At 40.6% G+C, this 22,261-nt stretch overlaps 1 protein-coding gene across 4 annotated transcripts in view; it reads right to left on the bottom strand.

Annotated features, from left to right (window-relative positions):
• dand5 (DAN domain family, member 5) overlaps window positions 1–22,261 on the bottom strand; it is a 42,191-nt gene that overhangs the window by 5,750 nt on the left and 14,180 nt on the right. For 3 of the 4 annotated variants that reach the window (XM_047151338.2, XM_047151340.1, XM_047151337.1), the window contains exon 2: window positions 820–951. The gene's annotated coding sequence lies outside the window, so the exon portion shown is untranslated. Of the gene's footprint in view, window positions 1–819; window positions 1,344–22,261 lie in introns of those variants that run through there. The other variant, XM_047151339.2, reaches the window with a different exon arrangement.

Below are 22,261 nucleotides of genomic sequence, written 5' to 3' on the forward strand. Positions count from 1 at the left end.
AAGCATTCCTTCGGCTGCACAACTGTACAGGGCCTTCGTTGCTTTTATTTTGGCAACGGCCAGCTATGCAGTTGATTATGTAAAACATCGAATGCCTCGTCTTTATGCAATTTTTGTTTAAATACAAGTCAAAGGACATTTACAAATCATTCCTCCCTGTTGTTATTAGCATTTTCCATACCGTCCCAACTTTTTTCGGAATTGGGGTTGTACCTTTTATCCATTTATAGTTGCATTTAATGTTGTGGAATGTCCAAAAGACAAGTTAGCTTCCTATTATCGCTTACTTTAAAGCAGCTATAAACAGCCGTCCTGACCAGTTTCTCTTTTATCGCTAGAAGTTCATAAGACAATAAAAGCAGCTCGTCACGTTGTCAGTAACCCGGAAAACACTACTGACTGTTACAAAGCGCTGACTCTGGCGACTCTTTCCATAAATGTTAAATAAACATCTCCTGAAAGGAAACTTCCTCGCATCGATGACTGCACCTTTTTTTTTTTTTTCTTTGTTAAATAACATCACACGGGCTGTTACTATAGAAACGATCACGTAGGTCTACTAGAACGAGCGCATTAATATACAGGAAACCTCTGAATCACTACTGTACTATAAAAAAAACAAAAAAAACGCTGTTATAGAAAATTAATCAACACCGCCTGACTACTGATCGGATTCGGGGATTCAGCTCTGCTCTGGTGTGAATAGTCTTATGATCTTGGCTATGTGAAATGAAGTGACGGTGTGGAGATGAGTGAAGATTGAAGACTGTTACAGATGTGTCTAGACACAGTCATAAGAATCAGGAACAATAACAATACCTAGAAAGCTCCATTTAACGCTGTGGATAAACATCACTGAGGTCGATCTGGATTGACGGTCAGAGCAGTCAGTCAGTGAAATGTTCTGTCAGATGCCGGAAAGGGCCACCTACACGGAGTCTCGTTCTCACGCTGTTGGACAGACAGAGAAGATCTGTCAGGAGATAAAGACTTGAAGATTGGTGTCAAGTGGAGTAGTGATGCAGTCTGTCAGGACTCTGCTGAGGGTATTGCACTAAAGGGGGCACACACACACACGCACGTACGCACACACACACACACACACACACACACACACACACACACACACACACACACACACACTCACTCACTATCTGTTTCATACATGCATAAAGCGTCTGGAAAAACTGCAGTCTAGTACAGTCTTGAGTTTCCAGAGAATGAGGGTGTTTCGGACAAAAACCTCCTCATCAGCTGTGCAATCAAAATGCTTTTGAATGTGTAGGAGGTGAAACCATAGCTGCACAATCAAGAGATCTAGCAAACTGCTTGAGTCCATTCTTCAGCCTTCTAAGTCTTTGTAAAGAAGGAAAAAAAAATTGATCAGCAATAAGTTTAAGACCAGATGTATTTAATCTTTCCCCAAATAAATAAATAAATAAATAAAAAAGAAGTGTGAACCCACCTCAAGCAACAATATGTCATTTTTGTTTGTTTTTAAAACATCTCAGTCTCATCTCGGCATTCCGGCGGCGACTAGCTATGCCGATAAGTTCATTTCAGCAAATGAGGCGAAAATCGTACGTGATTAACTTACTTAATTAATAAGACTTGTCATATTTGTGTGCCACTCTAGTGTTGGATTCAGCTCAGCTTTGCAGAAACACTTACTTGGCTGGAAAAAAAAGAAAAAAAGCAGTATAGTGTGACGTCTCCTCTGTGACCGTTAGCTTACTGGCCTGTACCGCATAGCATTACTCGAAGACTCATTAGCTAATCCAGTTAGCTTGCTAGTTTGCCAATTTTCTCTGCGAACAATTGTCTAGCTTTGATAGCTTGCTGCCTTTAACAAGTTCGTCAAGGCTAATGAGTCAGCTGAGTTTCTCAAGGCTGATGACTCAGTCTTATTGGAAAAGAGGCCTTTTTAACCAGAGAACATTTATTTAACGAATGTCAGTCACAGTATATTGTGGGCTAAAATAGTACGAGTTTGAGGTGATTTATCCCCACTGGAGAGATGCTCTGGAAAAACACTTCAGTCAACGTTATGTTTAGCAAACATACATTAGATTAGCAGCTTAGCATTGTTCGAGGAATAAATACTTTTTTAGTTTTTTCCCTTTGCATAATTCTCCCTGTAAACCTTCACTTGCTAGTTTTCTTTAGCAACACGTTTGTTAGCTAGATGAAGCTATTCAGTGGCGATATTCATTCATGGTGACTCAGTCATACTCGGGGGGGAAAAGCCAGTGTTTTAGCCAGACTAAACTTACGTGTGTCATTTACAAGGTTACAGTATATTTAGAATTTTTGCTTCCTTTGTACTTGCAGAAAAACAACTATATTAGCATAAACATCAGCATGCTTGCTTGTATTGCCTAGCAAAGTGCAAAAAAAAAACAAACCCCAATGTTAACTAGTTGCTAGCTCAGCTAGTCTAGTTTCTCCGCAAACATTAGCTAACAATACCTCACATTTCATTAGCTAACGTTATCTCACATTGTTTGAAGAACTCTTAGCTAAGTTAGCTAGCTTTATAATCTTTCAGTTTTTTTTTTCTTTCTTTGCAAATGTTAGCTAGCTATGCTAAAAGAAGTGGGGGGTTTTTTCTCCCCCCATTTTATTTTCATGTCACAACATATTATCCGACTGTGAGTGATTTTCCAGCAAATGTGAGCTTTAGAAAAGCAAATGCTAGGAAGGAAGGAAAGGAGCATTACTTTAAGTCTTTTTCATCAAAAACAAAAAACAAACAAACAAAAAGTCCAAAGGAGTTTTTAAAGTAAATTCGAAGTCTCCATTAAAACCCACAAAGTCTGATTCATGTAGCATTTCCTCTCATTACTAGTCAAAGGCTAAATATCAGCGCTAGATATTCAGTTTGGGTTTGATCTTTCTCACAGCACTGGCTAGCATGGTTTCTGAGCAAAACAGAGAGAGAAAGTATCTCGTGGTGTGATAAAGTTGAAGCAGGAATGCCTTTCTTCAGAATTGCGTTTTTCTTCCTATCAGCGAGCGTACGCTTATTTTTTATTGGACGTACAAACCCTCTTGAACCAAACTCCCATTTCCAAAGAAGGTCAGTGTAGGCATATATACAGAAGACCACAAACCACAGCGCTGTGAATGTGTGTATGTGTGTGCGTGTGTGTGTGTGTGTGTGTGAGAGAGAGAGAATTTTTATAAAAGGGGGGGAAACAAGTCAACATACTAATTTCTTGGAACTTTACTCATTTCAAAGTTCAAAGAGCAAACGAAGGGCGCTTTATGGATTTCCACGGTATGATTTTCATATATTTAATATTCATCGCTTGTAAAGCGATACATATGTTTATCTATGTGAGGACTATTGACATAATTATTAATGAAGCTAATTAATACTATATTTAACCGAAATCTAACCCCAACTCTAACCTCAGTAACCATTTCTCTCTCTTTTTTTTTTTTACATTAAAAAAAGCAGATTTTCTCCCAGACAGATATCATCCCACCCCCCCCCCCACACACATACACACAAACAAGAATGCATTCATATCAGCACAGATATCTTCTATGCACAATAAAGATGCAATAACACCACGTAACAGTCAGTAAATTTGCCACAATGTATTGCATTGCTATAACCAGAAATGAATGGACAACTACGAAATGAGATGAGTCAAAGTGAACAGCCTGGGATGAGTGTTGCCTGTTCAGATCTGACTGTCATCTTTACAACACACACTGAAGTGGGGAACCATCAGAGCGAATGCCGGAAACCCGAGAATTCACTTTTGGCTCTCATAAACAGAATATTGTTGAGTTTAGGAGAAAGGTTGGGATAGACGTTGAGAAGTGGTGCTGCTGTAATGCCAGACTGTGACTCCTAGGGGGAGCTGTGGAGCTGGCATTCAGGTGAATTGTGTGTGTAATGAGTGTGGGAAATTTGTTTTCCAGTCAACAGGTCAGGTTTAAATGTGATTAAAGTAAATCAGGAAGGAGGTGCACGTTGCTCTTCTGTTCTATAATGAGCGTGAGACCCTCTTGTGTTATTTCAGGGTGGCATTCATAGACAGACGCAAATACTCAGTGATGATTAGCGTGACTGAGACAGTCTGTATGTTACACTCTCACTACCCTATTATCACATTCGTGTCATCATAACCGAATGAGGCTGATCTAGGAACAGCTCGCTAAGCTTCACATGCTCTGTCTAAGACTTCATAACAGTTTGAACTGTTCTTAGATCAGACTAGATCAAACACCAGGCTGCTTATGCTGAAGTGACCACATCCGGCCTTATCGTTATAGTAATCTGGAAACAGCTCATCCGACTCCATGTCCAAATTATTATATGTGTTATATTAATAGACACCGATCTAGGAACAGCTCGCCCACGTGCGAACGCTTTATAAATATCAGAATATATCTGATCCTCAATCGAGTGTTGATCTAGGAACAATTCATCCAACTCAGTTCCAACTGATCCATCTCATCCAAATGCACACTAAAGAAAAAGCCTCCCGAGTGTTGACGTCTGATCTAGAGAACGCTCGCCTAAAAGCACGTACTATCGAGATGTTTGTTGGTATTCAGATAAAACTGATCCAAGATCAGATCCGGCTTCAGACGGAGCTATGATCAGAACCCTGTTCCTGGAGATCTACTGTACCTTCCTGCAGGTTTCATCTCCAACCAAAACCTGTTTCAGTCGGTCAAGAACTTCTTAAAGCAGCGATTAGATGGTCAGGTGGGCACGATTATGGTTGGAGCTAAAGTCTTCAGGAAGGTACTGTAGATCTCCAGGAACAGGGTTGGTGAACACTGATCTAGATCATAGATCATGCAATCTGAAGGCGCGCACACCCTGTCTGAATGTCTGTAGGTATACGAATAAAATCGGTCCCGGCTCAGATCGAGATGATCTAGGAACAGCTGACCGAAGTGCCGTCAGTGTCCGTGCATTCCTCAGATACAGGCAACCTCAGAAACTCTCGGTGTGCACAGTTCCTCTTTGTTCAGCGTCTCTCTTCTCCTTTACGGCCGCATGGGTGGCACTGAAACAGCTCTCAAACCACAAGCAGGATTTCAAATGTTGGGTGTAGTTCTGATCGACAGTGCAGGAGGGAACAGCGATGTCAGGACGCGGTCAGGAGGGTTTTGCAATAAGGGAGTAGGGAAGGACTCAAGAGACACTTCCATGTGATTGTGGATGTGTTTCTCTCTCTCTCTCGGTCTCTCTTTTCAATCATATGATGAGGTTTTCAGCAAATATGGCAGAAACGCACATAATAGTTTTACATTACATTACATTAGAAACACCAAAAGAGACAGTGTGTGTGTGTGTGTGTGTGTGTGTGTGTGTGTGTGTGTGTAGGCTGCACAACTGAGATTGTTGTCCTGAAATGGGCTTTTGTATGTTCTGGCAGACACATGTAATTAGGGGTTAGCATTGAGTGTCTCACTCACACACACACACACACACACACACACACACACACACACAGAGTCATTCATTGCTTATATCTACTGTGGTCTAAATGTGTTCACACACACACACACACACACACACACACACACACACACACACACACACACACAGAGTCATTCATTGCTTATATCTACTGTGGTCTAAATGTGTTCACACACACACACACACACACACACACACACACACACTTAGATATCTTAGGGACAGTTTCCACGGCAACGGTTTCAACTAAAAACGGAACTTTTATGCGGTTTGGCTGTTCGTTTACACGACGACGGTGTTTCGGGGCCTGAAAACGCAAACTTTTGAAAACGATGCGGTTATCGTCTCCGTCTAAACGTACAAAAAAACGAGAATCTGTGAAAACGATGACGTCACGTGTACGCGTATTACGTGTCCAGTCCATAGGCGTGCGCGCGAGTACTTCAAGACGACAGGACTGCGTTTGTGCTGCTCGGGAATTTTGAGTTGATTGACGCTTCTCCAGCAAAGTGTAGATTTACTGCGGCGCTACTACGACCCGCGGAGACACGTTTCTTACACACGCCACATTATTAACCCGCATCTACGCCGGCCGGGTATATTCAAAACCTTATCGTTAGCTTCGTAATGGTCTGTTCTGGAGTAAATCTGAATCCTTTTATTGCTAATAAGACACAGAAAGCAGACGCACTCGCTACCAGCGTCTCGCTATTCGATTTGCATTTGCCAGCTTTGTTCCATTTTGCTACGACGACGGTCAATTATGAGTAATTAAACACGCATTATTTGGATTTTTTTCCCCCCAGTATTTATAAATGAACGAGTTTTTTTTAACAGAACGCTGACCTGGAGCACAAGAAAAGCTAAAAGATGGGGTTGAGGACAGAAAAAATTCCATTTCCACAATGAAAAAAAGCTTTATGCACATTCCATGCACGTCACGTTATTAATTACATTAGGGACGTCTCAGCGTTTATTAACTAAGAACAATAAGCCAAATCTATGCTTGACAAGAGAGCGTTTTCACAATTCCTTATGACCATGAATAACTTTCCAAGTCTAACGATTGCGATTGTAAGTAACTGGAGACAGAACTTTTTTTTTTTTGGTTCTCCATGTAGATCACAAACCAGTGAAATCGTTTGAGAAATGTAAACGTTACTGCGCTTCTTATCCAGAAAACCCACAGCTCCACCGTTTACTTGTATCTGTTTACAGGGTGGTCTCGCCCGGATCGATATGGTGGACGCGTTGGCGTGAATGCTTATGTGGGCAGGTGCGTAGTGTTTCTTTACATAGTGACATCGCCAACTACTGGCCCGGCGTGCACAATGCAGTGTTTTTGTCGTTTTCGCAGATCCGGTCGTTTTTGACGACGTTGTCGTGTGTATGCGAGAGGAAAAACGTTTCTGTTTTTAGTACATGGTTGTCGTGTAAGCGTACCCTTAGATCAATGGAGATGGATTTGAAATCAAATTGTACTTGCGGGAAATTTGCCTAATAGGCCGACTGGTTTTTAAATAAATTTCAATTTCAATATCAAGATTTCAGTCAGTGTAGTAGATGAATCTCAGATTGAATAGCCCTATAGTAAAATGGCATTAATTGCATCACTGGCCAACATGAGACTGCCCCCAATGCCCTCATGGTGGAGAAAACGCAGTGAAACTGCCCTCTAGGGTGCACATACTGTAGATAATATGTCATTAATTGCCATCTAGGTTGTCCTTATATTAGTGGCCAAATTGTGATAATATTCCCTAATGGCTCCTCTTTCGGTTGAGAATATGTGATGCCGTGCCCTATAGGCTCCCCTACATGCTAGAAAACATCTAGGGTTCCCTTACAGGGGAGAATATGTGATGCGGTACCCTTTAGGTGCTTCTATGTATGAGACAACATAGCGATGTGCCCGCTAGGTGCTCCTACTTGTGAGAAAACATGATTAAATGCCCTCTAGGTGTTCCCACGTGTGAGAAAACATCATGAAGTGCCCTCTGAGTGTTCCTAAATGTGAGAAAACATCATAAAGTGCCCTCTAAGTGCTCCTACCTGTGAGAAAACATCAGGATGTGCCCACTAGAATGCCCCTACTTGTGAGAAAATGTCATGAAGCGCCCTCTAGGATGTCCCTACATGTGAGAAAACATGATTAAATGCCATGATTAGGTGCACTTGAACATGTTATGCTGTGAAATTGGAGCCTATCCGAGGGGACTCGGGGCACAAGGCCCTGGATGAGGTTCCGACCCATCACGGGGCACAATCTCACACACATTCACACACTACAGACAGTTTGGAAATGCCAATCAGTCTAGAAAACATGTCTTTGGACTAGGGGTAGAAAACCAGACCACCCAGAGGAAACCCCCGAAGCATGGGGAGAACATGCAACCTCTACACACAGAGGGCAGAGTCAGGAATCGAGCCCCCCAACCATGGGGGTGTGAGACAAAACGCGCTAACCACTAAGCCACCGTGCCCCCTATGTGGACGAATTGATGTGTGAAAATAAAAGTAAACGCACTGCATGTGAAAAATGTGTTGACGTGTGAAATGTTCACAGGTGTAGCTGCTGTGATATACAGAACTGTGTGTGGAGGAGGAAGCAGATCTGAACTAATAAGCGCTGCTGTGCACGCTGTGTTAAACACTACTGTCTGCGTGTCAATGTGGGTTTGTTTTGGGTTGTTGTTTTTTTTTTTTTTTTTTGATGTTTTTGTTTTACTGAAAGTCTGTCTGACACCAACTAGACCAGTCCAGACAGCGTATGAGACATCCAGCCATAACTACACCTGTCTGGTCCGGGTGACTTACAGTACAACACCAACATTGTCTGGCAGGGCGTGTTTATCTTATCGGCTGCTCCGCTGTCGGGCCTTATGCTAGATTAAAGTTATTTTCACTCCAGCTCTCATCATGTCTCTCTCTCTCTCTCTCTCTCTCTCTCTCTTTCTTTCTCTTTCTCTTTCTAAGCACCGATTAAAGAGCTGTTATCAGTGTCATGGCCATAAAACGCGACTAGACTGTAACTGCAGGGCATCAGATAAGAGGCATTTAAGAGTCTAATTGTGTTAGGTGATGTAAGTGTAGCAGTAACAACAAACGCTGAGAGATACACATGCAGACCATGACAGCGTTTTTTTCATGTTGTTTATATGAAACATACAAGCACATAGGGAGTTTTTTTTTTTAGTTCAAAAGGAAACTATGGTTTGCAAACCACTTCTCTGTGTATTTGCTGATACCATGCTAAAAAAAAAAAAAAAAAAACCTCAACCGTGTTACTTTCAACACTGTTACTCATTTAAGAGCAAAAAAAAAACTTGATTTTCAGAAAATAAATGAGATATTGTTGCAAGGTAAATTTCTCAGTGTTGAAAAGATTTATAATAACGATAAGGATGGAATCATTCACACCCTGGTTACTCTGGTATATCTGTCATAGATTTATTACTACTACTACTATTACTTCTACTACAAGTACTACTTCTACTTCTTCTACTACTACTACTACTACTACTATTACTACCACTACTACTACTACTACTACTACAAATACTACTTCTACTTCTTCTACTACTACTACTAATACTGCTTCTACTACTACTACTACTACTACTACTACTACTACTACTACTACTACTACTACTATTACTACCACTACTACTACTACTACTACTACTACTACTACTACTACTACTATTACTACCACTACTACTACTACTACTACTACAAATACTACTTCTACTTCTTCTACTACTACTACTAATACTGCTTCTACTACTACTACTACTATTACTACTATTACTATTACTATTACTATTACTACTACTTCTACTACTACTACTACTACTATTAATATTACTATTACTACTACTTCTACTACTACTACTATTACTACTAATACTAATACTATTACCACTACTACTACTACTACTATTACTTCTACTTATACTACTACTACTACTTCTACTACTACTACTACTACTATTACTATTACTAATGCTTCTACTACTACTACTACTACTATTACTTCTACTTATACTACTACTACTACTACTACTTCTACTACTACTACTACTATTACTTCTACTTATACTACTACTACTACTACTACTTCTACTACTACTACTACTATTACTTCTACTTATACTACTACTACTACTACTACTTCTACTACTACTACTACTACTACTACTACTAATACTACTACTACTACTTCTACTACTACTACTACTACTACTATTACTATTACTAATGCTTCTACTACTACTACTACTACTATTACTTCTACTTATACTACTACTACTACTTCTACTACTACTACTACTATTACTATTACTATTACTAATTCTTCTACTACTACTACTACTATTACTATTACTATTACTATTACTAATGCTTCTACTACTACTACTATTACTACTATTACTATTACTTATACTACTACTACTATTACTTATACTACTACTACTACTTCTACTACTACTACTACTATTACTATTACTATTACTACTATTTCTACTACTATTACTACTATTACTTATACTACTACTACTATTACTTATACTACTACTACTACTTCTACTACTACTACTACTATTACTACTATTACTATTACTATTACTATTACTTCTGCTACAACTACTACTACTACTTTTACTACTACTCTACTACTACTACTACTTCTATTACTATTACTACTACTTCTACTACTACTACTACTATTACTACTATTACTATTACTATTACTTCTACTTATACTACTAATATTACTTCTATTTCTACTTCTACTACTAATACTACTACTACTTCACTACAACTACTAGTTGTTACGAGTTGTTACTATAGAAACTATTGGAAATGCACACGTTAATATATATATATATATATATATATATATATATATATATATATATATATATATATATATATATATATATAATGTCTGATCTGCTGTTATAGAAAATTAATCAACACCTTCTGACCAATCAGAACAGAGTACTGTGGTAATAATACTGTGTCATTTATACAAAAAAATAGTTATCATGTTAAATACGTAAATAAATATAATTACCATCATGCAAGCAAGTAGAAATAAAAGGAACACAAGCACTACTATAAAAGACCACAGGAAAACCACAACAGTGTCATATACTGTATTATTAAATATGAAAGTCATAAAATACCACAGTAAACCTTGGTAGGGTCATACGGTTGCCATGAAGTATCATGTGGTTCAGAATTTTGTATATAGTTGTGTGGCGAGGTGTGGCGCATTAGAGGGCATTTCTGAAAGGCGTTTGTGTTGTTTCACTGTGTTTGTTGTTCAGAGAAGTCCACAGATGTGTAAACACGCTGTCCGGCAGTGCATTTAATCCAGCTGCGGAGATGCAGAATGCACATTCATTCTTTTCGTGTGTAGACATTTATTTATTCACGAACGCACCCCGCTTTATTACAGAGTGTGTCGCTGGAAACTGTAGGGAAGTGGCCCAAAAGGGTGTGTGTGTATGCGTGCGTGTGTGTGGTGTGTGTGTGTGTGTGTGTGTGTGTGTGTGTGTTTGAGGAACGCTGGGTGTCTATCTTTAACAGTTCCCGACACGGATTCCGCTTTTTCGTCTGTTACTGGTTACTGTTCCACAGATGTGTTTCCTTCCTGAAAATAAAAGTGGCACTTCTCCACCTTCTCTCTCTCTCTCTCTGTTTCTAGCGCGCTCTGTTTTGCGTTGGATGGCAGTACGGGCGTGTTGTGTGAGGTTATGGTGGCTGTGTTTGTCCTCGTGTGAAACCCTCGCTCCCAGAGGGGGCTCGCAGACTTCCACAACAACAACCCGAGCAGCAGCTGCCGAGTCTGTACTCCGCTTTGGGATTAGAGGTAAAAAATCGCAGCAGAATTATCCTTAGATTTATTTATTTATTTATTTTGCCTAAACACGGAAATCTGGAGACTGTAGCTGTAAATTTACAACGACGTGCCGGTTTCGTAGGGAGCGTCACTACATAAAACGACACCGTCTTTCCGATGAGAAGTTAAACCGAGGTCCTGACGCGTTGTGGTCATTAAAAATCCCAGGACACGTATCGTAAAGAGGTAGGGGTGTAACCCTGGTGTCCTTTCCAAATTCCCCCATTGGCTCTTCTCTATCACGGCCCCCTAATAATAGCCATCTCTGAATTGGCTACATCACACTCTCCTCTCCATTAATATCCGGTGTGTGGTGTGTGTTCTGGCACACTAGGTCTGCTGTGCATCATCCAGGTGGACGCTGATGAGGAGATCCCCCCCCAATACAAGATAAAGCATTTTGAGTGTCTAGAAAAGCGCTATATAACTCTAACTAACTAACTAACTAGCTAACCTTACTAGCATTACTGCTAGGTTATATATCTTGTATCTAAACTAATTTATCAGCTCCACCTTCTGTATAAGTCACACTGTAGTAGTCCAGTTACTGCCTGCAGCCCCGTTCTGATTGGTCAAGGTGTTGATTAAATAAGGAGTAGGCGTGACTAACCTGCCGCTTGTACATCTTGTGCGGTAGTGATTTTTTTCTTATCTATTTTTGCTTTTATACCACAGCAATTTTCAAATAGAAACATTTCCCGTCACGAAACATCTACAAAACAAGTCCGTTCCTGTTATCGCGTACGTTACAGCAGCTATAAACGTCGATCGTTCCTTCATCAACAGAAGGCGGAGACTCCTTCCATAAAGGTGTAATAAACGTGAACTAGAAACAGTAACGTGATTAGAACGAGCGCGTTAATCTCTAAACGTAGGATTTGAGCCAGAGCCGGAAGTACTGTCAGGCCTGCCGTCATGGAAAATCTCATCAACACCTCCTGACCAATCAGATTCGAGCGTTCAACGACCGCGATTACGTTTCTATAAGAGCAGCTCTGACAAGCGTGCCAGCTTATATGAAAGCATTTATCGGTTTCTGTAGTAGCAGCTCGTTCACTGAGACTTGTACGGGGGCGCTGTGTGTGACGAGGCGCTGTGTAATCGTTCATATGACGGAAGGAGTCTCCGGCGTCGGCGCTTTAGAACAGTCGTTTGTAAAGCTGTAGCTTTTTCTCGGTAACATGACGAGCTCTGATTTCCGTCTTATGAACTTCTTATAAAGAGAGTTGTTAGAAAAAAGTTGTTAGTGGTTTTGCGGACAATATCAAATGTAACAATAAATGGATAATAAGTATCGTGTCGTGTTGTTCTTTAATAAAGTAAAGGTTGTTGGGAAAATTGCGAAAGGATGAGAAAGGATGAGAGAAAGCAGATACAAAGGGAGGATAAACGTGTACAACAGGGGAGAGTGAAAAGCACTAACACACACACACACACACACACACACACACACACACACAGGAGGGGTAGAAAGGAAAAACAAGCCATTCCAAGAAACGTGGTCATTTGCGTGTCATTTCTCAGGCTCGACGTGACGATTATCATAAACCAGAAAACGCCTCGATTTCACTCCGACTCTCCCTCAGGGCTCGAGCTGCTGTTCGACTGCAGGTGTGTGACAGCTCACACAGCACAGGCCTGCAGGCAGGGAGGCTCCGTACACACACACACACACACACACACACACACACACTTAAACATGAGCACAACACTGTACAAGCTTATGGAAAATTTGAATAGTAAACATGTCACGTGTGTGTGTGTGTGTGTGTGTGTGTGTGTGTGTGTGTGTGTGTGTGTGTGTGTACGAATATGAAGACAAAGCAGAAGCTCCTTGTGTGTGTGTTTATATATGTGTGTGGGTTTAGGAATATGAAGACAAAAAGAAGAAGATGCTTGTTTGTGTGTGGATGTGTGGATGTGTGGATGTGTGTGTGTGTGTGTGTGTGTGTGCGCCTATGTTTGTCGAATAAAAAGAGAAGTCGAGTAAAAGAAGGATGTGTGTGTGTGTGTGCGTGCACGTGTCTGCATTTGTGTGTGTGTGTGTGTGTGTGCTTAGCGGTTAGCACGTTCGCCTCACACCTCCAGGGTCGGGGGTCAGATTCCCGCCGTGGTCCTGTGTGTGTGGAGTTCGCATGTTCTCCCCGTGCTGCGGGGGTTTCCTCCGGGTACTCCGGTTTCCTCCTCCAGTCCAAAGTGTATGAATGGGTGTGTGAATGGGTGTGTGAATGGGTGTGTGAATGGGTGTGTGAATGGGTGTGTGAGTCACTGCGCCCGGGGGCCATCTTCAGTCGTCTTGACTCGGTCTTGCCACTGGATCATGGCGGTCACCGGGAAGTGAGAGCGAGGCCGATGCTGTGCAAGTCTTCCTCACTTTAATCCAATTCACACGCAAGTCGAGTCCATGTTTGTGTATATGTGTGTGTGTGTGTGTATTCCCATGTGCATGTTGAAAGACACACATAAATCAGTCATCGTGTTCCTCGTGTGCGCTGAACGCAGGCTCCAGCTCGACTAATTGGCAGTTGATAGGTTTATGTTACGGTGATCAGAGTGTGACAGATTGATGTGTGTGTGTGTGTGTGTGTGTGTGTGTTTTTGCAAAGCAGTACTCAGTCATGTTCAGTTCAGGCTTGTTTTAGGATGTGCTTCTGTCACGACTACATACAACCCCAACCCCGCATCCAGACGTTTATACAGCTAGAGAAAACACCCGGCTGCCTGGTGTTTACTGAACGTCTACGGTCCTGACCCGTCCTGAGAGTCCTTCGTCTGACTTTCGGGGAGAAAACTGACTGCGACTGCATGGTCTTAAACAACTCATCAGAAATAAAAAAAATAAATAAATAAAAAACAAGCAGGACTGATTGAAAATAAACCAAAATAAACTATTCTTTGTTCAACTTCCAGCTCAACAACGTCACAAAATCCACACAAACAACCTGAAATGACCCCCCAGTACATGGGAATTCAGAAAAGGGAAACACTTCCTTCTTTTCCTCCGCTGGGTTCTCAAATATTTTCATTATTCGCTACCTAATAAAAATGATCCTCTTTCCCTGTCTAGATCATAGACACACTGCATCCAGTGCCACTTTTTTGACATGTTTGAACTTTTAATTCTGATTAAAACAAGAACTTAGCGGCTTAGTGAGAGTATTTTTAAAACTGGGCCAGTTTGGTAATCCCGTCACGTCAATTACCCGTCATGTCCTCTACGCTTACACGGGATCGTCGACCTTATTCTGAATAAGACGATATTCTGATTAAGGTGTTCACACGGGTCGCTTTTAGAACGCTCCGTCCGTGTTTCACACCTTATCGGACAACACGACGACGACGTTATAGACGTCGTCACGTCCCCGCGCCACGCCGTCCGACGTTCCCTACAGAACTTCACGCATCGACGTACAGTCGGTCTTCGCTATGGGACCGTATAAGGTTCCGGGTGTTTTTCATTTCGAATTTTACGGAAGCTTCGAGTGCGGTTAATTATTTGTCGGGCTGTACGTGCGAACAGACGACCGCCCGAAGCCGTGGGCTGCGTCCCGAACCGCGTACTTACCGAAACTTATCAACGTGTCACGGTCAGGTGGGAACGATTATGGCTGGAGCTAACGTCTTCAGGAAGGTAGCGTAGATCTACAGGAACAGGGTTGGTGGACACCGCTTCACATGCTCAGCCCAGACAGTTTCCCAGCCGCTGCATCAAGTTTTTCAGGATGTTCGGATCAACATATAGTATTCGCTCAACGTATACCCGTCGGTTTCGGAATTTTCAGACACGCTTTTGTTCTATTGTTATTATCTGTTCTAGCACTAATATGATACGTACTATATTTATTTATTTGTATACTATACCGTGCAAAAGTCTTAAGCGTTTCGACTTAGAGCTTTTGTTTTAAATAGAAGTGTCATCTCATTATTAAGATCGATGTTAATAAACGTTATCGGATCTGTACAAGGAGCGATCTTGATATTTACAAAGCGTTATTTTTAAAAAAAAAAAAAAAACGGAAATGACTTTTTACAGATAGACATTTGCGCATGTCAATAACGAAAGTAACGTTTTATGTAACAGACCACTTTTTAGACAAAGCTCATGACGAATGGGTTGATGGGTTTTACCTGCAAAAAAAAAAAAAAAAAAGAACAAAAATGGAAACAAGTCTCAAAGCCAAAGACCGTCAAAGTTTCCAGTAGAACTGTGGCAGGTTTTTCACGATACTCAGAAAAACTTATCAGCTGATTTCCTTATAAAACTTCACCAAGTGTACTTGAGACTACTGATTCATTTTGGAAAAGCAAAGGGCTCGATTTTAAACAAAGAGGCAAAGATGTTAAACATCTACTCTTTAATTGATCACGTCCTATTGCTCTCTATAGTAGTTTTTTTCTTTTTGTAATGTACAAAACGTTTTGAAGACATCTTTGCTTTCGAGTGACTAGGACTTTTGCGCAGTACTATACATTGCATTGTCTGATATTCATTTGTTACAGTTTCCCTTCTTGAACCTTTTGAAAATCAGATGTGTGTCTGTTGGCTGGAACGTTCTAAATCACACCGCATGATTCGTCAGGAAGGAAACCGATCAAGCGGACTAACACTAGGCTACCATTACCACAGTACTACTGCACGGTTTCAACAGACGATGACGGACGTCACAGCTCTCCTGCTCGGCATCAGATCCAGCACTATGCTTTGTCATTTGTGGTTACGTAACCGTTATATCGAAATCTGAGCTTCCTAAAATTTACCATGACTAGAGATGTTATGTCACAGGAAGGGCAAACCCTCAAAATCCTCAAAAGAAATTTTTTATGGCGATTAATTCATCGTGTATGCATCTCGAAACAAACTGGCCGGTAATTTGACGTCTTTCCAGCGTTTGCCCGTATAATAAGACTATTTCAAGCTTGAAATTCTTGGATGTTCTTATATTAGGTTTATAATGATCTCACGATGAGAAATATTCAATAGATTTCGCATATACTGAAGACGTTCTCGCTCGTTGAGATGTTACGTTTTTTTTGCCGTGTACACAAAGAGGACTGGGCATACGGACTCAATGAGACCCTAATCACTGCAGACCGTGATACATTTAAATCTGACAAAATAGTATATTATTTATAGGTTGATTTGGATCAAGGACCATGCGAGTTTGGTCAGTCGGTTATCGCTGGAAGGACAGAACTCTGAGCCGGAGGTCGGTAGAGATGGTAGAGCGGATAACGAGGTTATTTACTGTTAAGTAAAACATGACGGAAATGATTCACACACAAGAGTGCCGCAGTTTCCTCATGCGACAGTCAAGTAACGCTGTCGATAAAGGCTTCATTAATCATTTAGTCACGAGGTAGCTTGAGGTTTCACTTAAAACTTACTCTCGACTTATGTGACTGCTGATTTCCCCTCATTAATGATTCGTGGAGTCGTTTAACTGCTGCACAGGGAAAAAATTCTCAGGCTGATATTCTTAGACCAAGCACAATCAAATTATTATTATTATTATTATTATTATTATTATTATTATTATTATTATACCACAACATTATAAATCAGATCGAACAGTTCACTGAACTTTCAGACTTTCAGGCTTTCAGAACACATTCATAAGAAGTCCAAAAATCATTTATTTGAAAATTTTTTTTAAAAAATCATAATAAAAAACGTGAAAAAAAATAAAATGATAACAATTTCTGGCAAGTTAGTTTATACTGATTTGAGAAATGTTCCGTGTGAAGTTTCTATTCATTTCACCGACATGTGCTTTTTAAATAATTGAAGTTGTAGTAAAACGTCGCTTCACATGGGGCACGACTTCAGGATGTGCTATTAAAGGAAAACGATCAGCGACACGGTGTTGTGAATTTATTCCACTTTATTACCCCTGAAGTGGGTTATTTGTCCCACAGTGTTTTATTCTTCTTATACCACAGCAATTTTCCAATGCTACGAGTTAGTTCCTGTCATCAGTCATGTTATAGCAGCTATAAACAGTCGTTCTCTCTCTCTCTCTCTCTCTCTCTCTCTCTCTTTCGATGTAAAAAAGCCACACAAAAAAGCAGCTTGTCACGTAACTGAGAAACAACAAAGCGTAACCTTCTCTGACCTGAAGATGTCTGAAAACGTCTGGAAAGCACTGACACTGGAGACTCCTTCCATAAGTCACACGTGTTTTTAAGTGTCTGCAGTTCAAGTCCCTTAGTGAGGTGTTACTAGAGAGTAACCGGTAAGAAAAAGCACATCCATGTAAACGCGTGATTTAAGTTACACACAGCCAGCGTCGTGGCGTGGCAGGTTTTCAATACAAATGGACTACCACCAGTTCAGGAACATCACACTCTCTGCTCCTGTATGAAGCAGAAACAGTCAAATCACTTCCCGAAAGCTAAGATAAACAGGTGTCGTAAAAAAAGAGTCTCAAATATTCATGGAAACACATCAATAACACGCAGAAGACGAAGAAGGTTTTTTTTTTTGTTTTTTTAAAAAAAAATATAGCACCTTTCCAAGGCTCAAGGTTGCTTTATATAGAAGATATACCAAATACACAAGATACATACTATACATAGAACACAAATGTACCAAAAATAAATAAATAAATTCAAACAGATTTGTCTTTAGCTGGGTCTAAAGAACCAAAAAAAAAAAAAAAGTGGATTAAATCGACTAAAACCGTCATGGCTACATTTAGAGCCAAGCAATTCCTTTAAGCGCTGCTTCTGTCAGACAGATTGGAGAATCTTCTCTGATCTGCAGAAGGGCTTGGAGAAAACCCACCTCGCTCTGTGTTCGTCATCGCCGAACGGCGAGGCAGCGCGAGTCATACGGCCTGCGGTCGTTTACAGAGACGGGGCAGAGGTTGGGTTTTGGTCCTAGAGGTTCTCAGTGCAGCTGGCCTGCCTGGAGATTCGCTTCTCTCCCAGCCGTGTGCTCACCTGGAGATCTGCTGATCTGAACTGACAGGAACGTCTGCCCGACGTCCCCTCTACACCCTCCATACGCAAACACAACACACACACACACACACACACACATCGCTGCGAGGTGACTTCGGCACTGAAGGGGCTAACTCTGCAGCCAAAGGAGCAACTATGAAGTCCATTTAGATAACAGGGATGAAAGTCGAAGCTTCAACTTCAGGCTGCTGTTCAAGGTTACTCTACTCTACTGGACACACTCTTTGTAAGATTCTAGCTCTTCATATGATCCAGTTTCATTTTTATGCCTAGAATACCCATATGAATCAGTATTAGCATTGTTAGTCAGCCATGGTTGCTGCAGTGTCTCTGAGATAACGCAGCTAGCAAGGCCTGAACAGATGAGCCATAAAGTTCAGTCGGAAAGATGTAAATGTATGCAAATAAATACTGTATGGTTTGCTGAGCAGAACAATGGCGGGATGGATGATCAGTGATGTCGGCCCTTTTTTAAAAAAAATAAATAAATAAATAAATAATGGAAGCAGGGAAGTTCAAACTATCCAGTCGGCTGGGACAGCGAATAAAATCATGCAGGTCAACAGCTTCAGCTAATGTTCAGACATCAGAATGGGGAGAAAATGTGACCTCTTTCACTCTGAACAGATATTTACGTCAGGGTTGAGTATTTCAGAAACTCCTGGGATTTTCACGCTCAACTGCAATGAGATTGGCCAGGCCTTTTTGAGCTGACAGGAAGTCCACGGTAACTCAAATAACCACTCTTTAACCAGCTGAGCCGAGCAGGAAAGCATCACAGAATGCACAGCACGTCAGAGCATAAGGTGGATCTGCAACATCCGCAGAAGATAACACTAAGACCCGCTGCAGTCCACTAAGAGTATGAATCTGAGGCTACAGTGAGTATAGATTCACCCAAACTGGACAGCTGACCATTGGGAAAACATCTCTAATAAACATCTTTTCCTAATCTTTATCGACTTGACCAGTATGCAAACTATTTCTTGTAACCCTACAACAAAAGTTTCATCAATGTTGCATGAAGATGTTCCTCGAAGAACCTCATTAGTTCCCCGAGGAGTCACACGACTGTGTTAAACGCAGCAAACCCAAAGGCAGCCTGGTATATCTTTTCATTTTTGTTTTGATAGCATTTTACGGATCTTTCCAATCCTGTCTGCCAATATCGACTGTTGTTTCGAGACCGTTTGAGCCGATTGGATGTCGAAAATAAACATCGGGTTAACTATAAACAGTTAACCCAAACGTTCTCACTGCTGGAGCAGAATCATTTGAAGTGAATCATTTGAAGTGAATCATTTGAAGTGAATCATTTGAAGTGAATCATTTGAATCAATAACAGTTTTCATTTCCCGTGCGTCTAGAACGTGCGGTTAGCTCTGTAACCTTGCTAAAACATTAACTCTAATGAGACATTTTTATTGCTGTGGAACATCACATCCAGGTCTTCTCGGCTTCCTTTCTGACATACATTATGAAGTTTCCTCTACTAGTACACACCTTCATATAGGAAGCTTTTTGCTGATCTACAATGTGGTTTAACCACAGCTCTAGTTCTGGGGAAATTCTATAAACAGAGTATTATGAATGAATCCTACAGCCCCCAAGATCAAATATCTGAGAGAAAAAAAGTCTTGTGGTTTTTTGCTGATGATATGTGAAAAAAAATCTAGCGCAGATAAGGTACCGTGGAACAGGACATGATGTGTTCAGTCATTATGAGAAAACCAAGGTATTAAGAATGAAGCTTTTTTTTTTCTCGTTCTTTTTTCTCTTTCTTTTTTTTTTTTTTTTGTCAATTCATTTCGAGGTGGATTTTACAAAAACGGAGGCTTGGTGGTTAGCACGTTCGCCTCACGTCTCCAGGGTCGGGGGTCCGATTCCCGTCTCAGCCCTGTGTGTGTGGAGCTCGCATGTTCTCCCCGTGCTGCGGGGGTTTCCTCCGGGTACTCCGGTTTCCTCCCCCAGTCCACATGCACGGTAGGCTGATTCGCATGTCGAAAGTGTCCGTAGTGTATGAATGTGTATGTGATCGTGCCGTGCGATGGATTGTACACCCCGTCCAGGGTGTACCCCGCCTTGTGCCCCATGCCTCCTGGGATAGGCTCCAGGTTTCCCCGTGACCCTGTAGGATAAGCGCTATAGAAGATGGATGGATGGATGTTTAGGCTGTTGATTATTTTAATATAAAATTTTCATTGGTATGTTACAGAGACAGCTACAGCGCCCCCTAGACATCACCACCTAACACACACACACACACAAATTTATACTTACAATGAATGCATTGTACAACGTCTTTCTTAATGACCCTCGTGTCATTTTAAGGAACAAAAATGACCCGCCTCTATGTTTAACAGCAGAGAAAACCAGTCCACTGATTAAATGCAGTCTTTCTGAACTGTGAAGAGGGGAAACCCCAGATATTCACGACATTTGTTGCTACTGACAGGTTGTTTCTTCATGAAAGAATAGTTTCCGTGTTTAAAATTCAATGAAGCCGCTTTATTTTAGGGGTTTAGTGAAGGATTTTTGACCCTTAGGACGGGGGAAGTATAAATCATTTTAAGACGACAGCAGTTCAGACCGGGTAGGAAGAGGGTGTCAATGAACATCGCTTATTTTAGAGACTTTTTTTTTTAAATGATCAAGTTAATTGTAAAAGAGCATTAGGGATCTGAGTGGTGTAAAATCATTTTTTTTTCAAGGTATTAAAGATGATCTAGGTCCTTAAACACGAGTAAGTTGAACCAGCGAGTGAGAAAAAGCTGTATGCGGTTAATAAAAGAGTTAAAAAATTGAAAGGCAATTGCTCAATTTAAAAAAAAAAAATGTTTCACAAGCAGCGTACTGTGTTCAATACCAACTTAGATGTTGCAGATGGAATCAAAAATGTTGCAAATAATAGAAACAAACATTTAAAAAAAAAAAAAGAAAGAAAGAAAGAAAGAAAGAAAGAAAGAAAGAAAGAAAGAAAAAGAAATACATGACTACTCTTTCTGTTTTGTTTTTTTTTTTTGGTGATATTTCTTGTCAATTATATAAATAATAATATAAACAATTTTTTGTAAAGACCTATAATCATACAGAACATAGAGGTGAAACTGAAGTAGTAAATTTACTAGGAGCGATTTCAAATAAAAAATGTGTAGTGAAATTAAACTTTAAAACTTTTTACGTTTAAAACGCTACGAGAAATAACACTGGATTAAAAGATGGGGTACGTATTCATGAAAAATTAACATTGAGACGTTCATTACGTGTTAGCTACAGTAGTGTGTGTGTGTGTGTGCGTGTGTGTGCGTGTGTGTGTGTGGGTGTATACTTGATCGGCATTTGACAGTTATCCATCCGCTCACCTGTATGAACACCTGTGCAGTGATGGAATTGAAAACTTTCTTACACATGTACACACACACACACACACACACACACAGACAACAATAGGCCTGCAGGTCACACCCAAACACCTACGCTTTTGTCTACGTCCAGACACACACACACACACCCACAATCCTTTACGGTAAATGTTTTTGAGGAGTTACTCAATATCCGGTGATTGCCAAAATCCACATTGTTCATACTCTAGGTGAAGCTTCCTATGTGCAATAAAATTTATAACATCTTACATAAAAAGAAAACAAGTTTTTACTGCTTTCTGCTTACAAAGTCAGGATAGTCAGCATCGACGCGCTCTGAGATGCCTGTGCAGGGGCTTGGTTATTAGCAAACGTCCATAAAACAACAACAAATATATATATAAATATAAATATATATATATATTCACTTTCACGGACACACTCGCTAGTCATTAATATTCATCAGCGCACACACTGTTCATTAATATTCATTAGCTGACTTGTGTGTAAGTAAGAGTGTTGCATTTCCCCGAAGGCTCTTTCCACTCGTTCCAAATTAGACGTGTCCCAAAT

Source organism: Ictalurus punctatus, chromosome 26, assembly GCF_001660625.3.
Source record: "Ictalurus punctatus breed USDA103 chromosome 26, Coco_2.0, whole genome shotgun sequence".
Lineage (NCBI taxonomy): Eukaryota > Metazoa > Chordata > Actinopteri > Siluriformes > Ictaluridae > Ictalurus > Ictalurus punctatus.